At 34.0% G+C, this 6,095-nt stretch overlaps 1 pseudogene; it reads right to left on the reverse strand.

The window, feature by feature from the left end:
• Positions 1-1,202: 1,202 nt before the first annotated feature.
• LOC142617304 (receptor like protein 27-like) lies at positions 1,203-3,811 on the reverse strand (annotated as a pseudogene).
• Between the last annotated feature and the right edge of the window lie 2,284 nt (positions 3,812-6,095).

The raw sequence follows: 6,095 nt of genomic DNA on the forward strand, positions 1-6,095 counted from the left end.
TCAAATGATTAAGAAAATGGATGGAAACAATAAAGGAGTAAACAATCTCAATGCAATTTTTTGATTGAGGCCTATTTCTTCAAAGTTCAATCAAAATGTCCTTTTTTTTTCTTTGATGGTGGAAAGAAATTGAATTTGGAGTCATAATTTACAAAGTCATGTTCCATTGAAGTTGAAACCAAATGAAACCCATCATTTACAAAGGTTAAGACAAAACACATATCTGGCCTGCCCAAGGCTAAGTTGGATCCATTGGAATCCTCACTTGTTTTTCTTCTCAAGAGAGCAGAAGGAAATCTCTAGGTAGGCGGGCACTAAGTTCTAAGGGCCTCAGTCTATAATTACCAGTGCTAAAGGTATTCCACCATAGCCTAGTAAACATTGATAATAAAAAAAAATTTTAATTTGGCATTTATTGAACAGTAATTAATGCATAAATAAAAAAAAGACATTCATACAAAGTAGTATAGTCTCACAAGCTAACATCGAAATGTCTAAATCAATAACAAAAAAATGAAATTGTCTAAACTGATTAAGTAAATTAATGAGTATTATTGACAGGGTTAATATTCACATGCAAAATTAACATTACACAAGCTTGATATTTTAAACCAATCATTGGTTACGCTATGAACAATTTTTTTTTGATGAATCAATCAATTTTATTAAATACAAACTAGAGTGCACATAGCCTTAAAGGGAACTACACCAGACAGAGGAACCATTTGTATGCACAAAAAATACAAGCAAAACAGTGTCACCTCAAATCAAGCCAACAGACTAAGTCTACCTATCCTCTAAAAAAATAAAAATAATAAACCTACATGGCAAATAGAAATACAACAAAGGGATGATCCTTGTGAACAAACCAACAGTTGTAACTACATCAAGACACTAGAATGCACCATTTTGCAGAAGGCTAGAAACAACAGCCATCATCATAACCATATTATGTCTTCTTAAATATCATACAAGTATTCAAGCCAGATTTGCCGCATACTATCCATGGCATCTAAATTACACCCAAAGAAATTAAATAAGAAGGTAAATCCATAAGATATCCAAGAAACATAACTATAATTGAAAGGGACAGAAAAAAAAAATTCACAGTTGCTAATAATAATAGAAACTTTTATGTTTTTAATTATAGAGATTCTTTCTAAAGTCTTCAAAAATAAGAACATCACATACCATAGAAACAGTTATCTTCTTCCACCATGTTTGTGGGCATTCTTCTTCAATCTTCTGAGCATGATATGCTGCTCTAATTTGACCATCCTCACAAGGCACTTTGGTTTTCCAATCTTAAACATAAGATATCCCATAAACATTCCGAATATTGTTCCACATGCATAACCTATGGATACAGCTTACCAACCAAACCCATTTTCATGCTCTAAATTTTCATCTTGTTGCAAGTTAGGTGGTGGTGGCTGCTTTGCCTCGTGGTTGTCGCATGTTCTTGACAATGGAAACCCACACAATCCTGAGTTGTTGGTGTATGAATCATTGTTGAAGGTATAGAATTGATTTCCTGAAGGTATGTGTCCTATGAGTTGGTTATGTGATAGGTTTAAGACGGCAAGCGATGTTAGATCTGTCAATTGACTAGGAATCTCCCCACTGAGCTTGTTGAAAGAGAGGTCTAACCATTCAAGATTGGTCAAATTTCCAATTGATGATGGAATATAACCTATAAGGTTATTGTAAGAAAAGTTGAGCCCCTTGAGTGATTTAAGCCTTCCAATTATCTTTGGCATCTCTCCTTTGAAACTATTGTTTGAAAAATCAATGCTTGTTAAGATGGTTAGAACTCTCTCCATCTCAATATAGTGCCCTTTAATCATGATATTCAGTGAATCATGATAATAATTATCTCCCATATATTTCGATGCAACTCCACTTTCATCCACATTCATCATGGCTTTCAAATATTCAAAATATGTTATTGGCAAAGGACCATTAAACTGATTGTTAGAGATGTCTATGATTCGCAAATTCGGAACATAAATTTGGTTTTAGGATTGCCTAACCGACCTTGAAATCTATTTGATCTTATGACAAGAGCCTGCAATTTCTTAAGACTTCCCAACCAATAAGGGAAGGTTCCATTTATCTTATTGTTTCCAAGATCTAGAACTTCCAAGTTTTTACAATTGACCAAAGATTGCGGCAATGGCCCTTCCAATTGATTGCCATTAAGGTTAATATTCCTAAAATTATTTCCTTTGGCAAATATTGCAAGGATGGTGCCATGAAGACTATTCATTCGCAAATCCAACACTGAGAGGGCAGTAGAGTTTACCAAACACTTAGGAATCATGCCACTTAAGTTGTTATGAGACAGGTCTAGAACTTCAAGGTGAATTGCATCACAAATTAAAGAAGGGATTTCTCCTGTTAAATTGTTATTGGAGAAAAAGATAAAGTGAAGACTAGAAAAATTTAGAGTGGGAAATGGTCCTTGAAGCCAGTTATCACGAAGATCAACATAATACAATGAATTCATCCCCACATCCCCCAACCATCTTGGAACTTGACCATAAATTTGGTTATTGGAAAGGTCTAAGTATTGTAAATTTGTTGTCTGTCTTAAGAAAATTGGGAATTCACTGATATTGGAGTAAGCCAAGAACAAATATTGAAGATTGGGCAGGGCATAGGCAGCATTATTATTGATGTTAACTAAGTTATTTGACAAATAGAGAGCCTCAAGATTTTTGAGTTTTGAAAACATTTCAGACCCCAACATAATACTCAAGTTATTTGACAAGAGATATAGAGTAGTAAGGTTCACAAGTCTGGATACTGACCTAGGTATAGAGCCATGTAGCTTATTATAACCCAAATTAAGATACTTCAATGAATTGTACTTGAATTCACCAATTTCACCAACAAATTGATTACCATAAAGATCCAAAAACTCCAAAGATAGCATACTGAACAACCAAGATGGCAGTGTTTCATTTAGGAAATTTGAACTTAAAGAGAGAACAATCAGATTCAAACCACTTACGTGACTAGGAAGGGGACCAACAAGTTGATTGTACCCAAGGTCTAAAGTTGAGAGATTCGGCAAGTTGAATAGTGATGATGGCAACAGACCTGTTAAAAATATTCACCAATAATTAAAAAATTGTTAGTTTGATGCGTCAGCCAAAAAGATCTAAAATTTAAAAGTGGTAATAGAATCTCACCGCTAAAACTGTTATTTGACAAATCCAAATATGTAAGTTTTGTAAGGATCCCAGGCCATGCTGGAATTGACCCCGTAATATTGCAACCAGGGAGAGCTAAATGCTTCAAGGACTTCAAATTGTCGATAGAATTAAGGAATTCTCTTGGAAACATCCTGCCAGAGAGACCTAAGAACTTCAGGGAACTACAGCTCCAATTAGACTTTAGAAGAGAACCTTTAAGGTTTCAATTACCCGTTAGATCAAGGGTTTGTATACTGGGAAGGCAGAGGATGTTATTTTTGAGTTTTCCCTATAAGTGACAGTAACGGAGACTAAGAGTTGTCAAAGAGGAGGATAGATTCATCAAAGAATTAGGTCTAATTGAGGACATATTTGCCGATTCCAAAATAAGTTCCCTTAACTGAGTTAGGTTACCAATGACTCTTTTCCATACTGGAGCTTTGACTAATAGCTCATTCTTAGAAAGATCAAGTGAAACCAGTGAAGACAACTGAGAGATTTCAAACGGGATTTTGCCAGAAAATACGGAAAAAGAAAGGTTAAGATGAGTCAAATTCTTAAAGTTGCCAAACTCAGAAGGAATTAGAGAGTCATTGAAGTCATTGTCAGCGAGGTTCAACCTCCTGAGATTGGGATGAAAAAATAGGGTACTATTGGAATGAATGTGGCCCATAAGCCAGCTGGAACTAAGGTCCAGGCCAACCACATGGCTTGTGTTTTTGTCACACTCGACCCCATCCCAAGTGCAACAGTGCTTATCCTCGTGCCAACTAGCTATTTTAGGATAAGAAGGATGATAGCCAGAAGCAGATTTTTCAAGAGAAAAAGACTTATTAAAATGGAGTAGAGCAGAGCATGGTGGCATTGAAGAGAAGGAAGTAGAGAGAGACGATGGAAAGGGAAGTTGAGAATGCAAGATCAAACAGAACAAAAAGAAGACTTGATACTTCCAAGTTGAACGCCCCATTTGATACCCAATTCAACAAAAACAAAACTCTGAAAATGGAGTAGTATTTCTGATGATGTTATAAGGAAGGTATGGGTGGAATGCATATTATATATATGCTGCCAAGTCAACAGAAGTCATCCACCTTTCTTTTATTAATAAAAAAAAGATGTTAATTTCACGTCACGTGTGAGGTGATGTGAAATTGTACTACTTGTACACGTTATCATAGTTTAAACTTTCTAGGAACCTCCATATATCTGATCAGATTAATTATAATATTTTAATAATTGCTAATTGAGTCCAGAAATTGACAATTAATTTGAAATATTGGGACCTTATTACAATGAAATTTTTTGTTGCAACAAGTTTCACTTTGTTGCAACAAATCTCTATTGCAACAAAAAATTTTCATTGCCCACTGATGCGATAAAATATGTGGCAATAGATTATTGCAACAAAAATTTCGGTGCAATAGAGTTTTGTTGCAAGAAAAGATTTTTATTATCATTAAAAATACTTTATTGCAACAAAATATATTGTTGCTATAATATTATGAAGATATTTTTATGTTGTTAATAAGTTAAATATGATGTGTTTAGTGGAAAAAAAAGTTTAAAAATATATATAAAATTTATTACAGCAAAAATTATTGTTACAATAACTTATCACAACAAAACGTTTGTTGCAATAAGTTTCACAGGTACTTTACTAACTTATCACAAAAAAAATTTCATTGCAATAAGTTTCCAAAGATACATTATTGCAACAAATTACTATAATCAAACTCAAAACAATAATTCAACAACAATAACAAGCCTCAATCCAAAACATTTGGGGTCAGCTATGGATCCTCAACAAATTAGACAAGACCAGACATATATATTATTTTCCTCCAATAATTCAACACAACATAGTAATTGAATCAACTAGGATATAATAGAGCTTCAAGCAAACTATTCGGAATAATTTATTTTGAGAGATATGCAAGTAGGCAAGAGATAAAAAAAGGATGTCCATGGCGTCTAAATTACACTCAAAGAAATTGAATAAGTAGGTAATTCATAAGATATCCAAGATACATAACTATAATCTTCAAAGGGACAGGAAAAAAAAAAGTCAGTTGCTAATAAATAAATAAAAAAAACCTTATGTTTTTAGGTATAGAGATTCATTCTGCAATCTCAAAAATAAGAACATCACTTACCTTAGAAACAGTTGTCTTCTTCCACCACATTTGTGGCCATTCTTCTTCAATCTTCTAAACATGATATGCTCCTCAATTTAACCTTCCTCATAAGCCACTCTAGTGTTCCAATTTCAAACATAAGATATCCCAAAAAATTCCAAATATTGTTCCACATGCATAACCTATGAAAACAGCTTGCCAATTAAACCCATTTTCATGCTCTAAATTTTCATCTTGTTGCAAGGTCGGTGGTGGTGGTTGCTTTGCCTCGTAGTTGTCACATGTTCTTGACAATGGAAACCCACACAATCCCAAGTTTTCGGTATACGAATCATTGTTGAATGTATTGAATTGATTTCCTGAAAGTATGTGTCCTATGAGTTGGTTATGTGATAGCTTTAAGACTTCAAGCGACATTAGATCTATCAATTGACTAGGAATCGCCCCACCGAGCTTGTTGAAAGAGAAGTCTAACCATTCAAGATTGGTCAAATTTCCAAATGATGATGGAATATAACTTGTAAGGTTATTGTAAGAAAAGTTGAGCCCCTTGAGTGATTTAAGCCTTCCAATTATTTTTGGAATCTCTCCACTGAAACTATTGTTTGAAAAATCAATGCTTGTTAAGACGGTTAAGACTCCTCCTTTGAAAAAACTATTTTCGGCCGGTACCAGATTTTGGCTTAAAAAAAAAAAAAAAAAAAACTTACCTCCTCCTTCTTCTGGGTTTCAGACCATTCTTCTTCTTGTTTTCTTTTTT

The sequence above is a fragment of the Castanea sativa genome, chromosome 11 (assembly GCF_040712315.1).
Source record: "Castanea sativa cultivar Marrone di Chiusa Pesio chromosome 11, ASM4071231v1".
NCBI classification, from domain to species: Eukaryota; Viridiplantae; Streptophyta; class Magnoliopsida; order Fagales; family Fagaceae; genus Castanea; species Castanea sativa.